The 1,637-nt window shown below is 41.5% G+C and overlaps 1 protein-coding gene across 16 annotated transcripts in view; it reads left to right on the forward strand.

The window, feature by feature from the left end:
- Nucleotides 1-1,637, forward strand: part of macf1a (microtubule actin crosslinking factor 1a) — a 108,743-nt gene that overhangs the window by 73,594 nt on the left and 33,512 nt on the right. The gene's annotated exons all lie outside the window — the stretch shown is intronic.

Consider the following 1,637-nt stretch of genomic DNA (forward strand, 5'->3'; position numbering starts at 1 on the left):
TGAATGGTAATTCTTCTTCTCGAGATTTATTTTTCATCATAAATTTAAAAGCCTGAAGAAAATTCACTCTTTAGTTCCACATTTTATCACGTTAAAAAAACATTACTTAGCAGAATGCGGATATCTGAAGATAACCTTTGATTATTCTTAGTGAATCTAATAGAAAAACTTTGAACAGAAATCTGTGGAAAGTTCAGTTTTCTGACCTTTCACCTGTTCACTGTCACCTGACTTTAAATCGATGAATGCAGGATTGTTTTCCATCTTACAATTTTACAAAAACACAACATATCTAACATTTCATAGTGAAAATAATGACCCATTTATCTAACACAGTATTACATTATTACTTTGGTATCTAACACTTTCAGCTGTGAATGCTCCCAATCTGTGGTGGCATTTCCCTGAAACCCAAACCTTTATTTTCCCATTTTCTCCTCTCACTCGCTTTAAGTGAGCCCCCCTCTCCTCAGTGTTTAACACCAGCTATTTTCCCTCAGGCATTGGATTTACCACAGTCTTGTGTATGTGTGGCCTGGATGTGCACATCTGGTTATTGTGTGTGTGTGTCTCTTTGTGTGGCCATTGGGGTTTGGCTGCAGTAGCATCACAAACCACCACCACCAGACCTAATTCTCCCTTTTTGGACCGATTCTAAATGTCAGGACTTCTCAAATATTTTCACGACAGCCCCCTCCTCCCCGCCCCTCGGCCCAGCATTACTGTCATCCCTGATGGGATTTCATCCCAGAGGCAGCCAAGAAGATTTCCTTTGTGGTGGTTTGCAGCGTTCCCACTGGTCAGAAAGTTGGTGGAATACTGTGAAATTTTCGACCTTGTCTTGCGGATTTGGCAAATTGTTGGATATAACAGGATGGTTTACTGGAATTTAGCAGAATGTCATTCTTTTTGTCCTGACATTTTATTGCATTAGGTCGTGGTTTGGGGCTATTTTTCTTCACAGTAAGGCTGCAGCGAAAACTGTTTACCCCTCTAGAAAAACAGCATTAATAAACCAAACAGGAACAAGAATTTATAGGTCTGGGAAGAACTCCAGATTCTGAAATGCGGAAATTATAGTCAAGAAGTCACACAGGTTTGTCATGTGATGTTTTTGTGGGGCCTTTGAAAGAAATGTAGGATATGAAAAACGCCCATCACAGTTACCACGGGACGAGTAATAATATTAGATTGTCAATATACGGTTTCAAAAATCGAATATATTTTATTTTTCCCAAGTTCGAGATAAATAACTTGCAGATTAATACCGCTCAGTTTACTACTGACACCTTAGCTGCTGGAGAGCTTTGCAGTTTTCCATCGGTGAGCCAAACGGGACCCGTCACCGCTGCAGAATGTGTTTGCTTACAGCCGTGACACAGTTTTACTCTGAGAGAGGGAGACTGACTTATTGGCTATCGCTCAGTCTTTTTCGGCCTGGGAAGTCAAGTCTGGTTGTCTTTAGCGTCGGATGGCTGCTTCTATTGTCATCACAAGATGGCTCCAGCCCTCCACTGTGACGTGCATGCGTGATTAATGTGGCCAGACAGGCAAAGTTGTGTGTGTATGTTTTATAAACGTGTGTTGGTGTAGGTCTGCCTGCCTGTTTGTGTGTGGATTTGGGGGTGTGAGCGAGT

The sequence above is a fragment of the Haplochromis burtoni genome, unplaced genomic scaffold (assembly GCF_018398535.1).
Source record: "Haplochromis burtoni strain Fernald_Lab_line unplaced genomic scaffold, NCSU_Asbu1 Contig_425, whole genome shotgun sequence".
Classification (NCBI taxonomy): Eukaryota; Metazoa; Chordata; class Actinopteri; order Cichliformes; family Cichlidae; genus Haplochromis; species Haplochromis burtoni.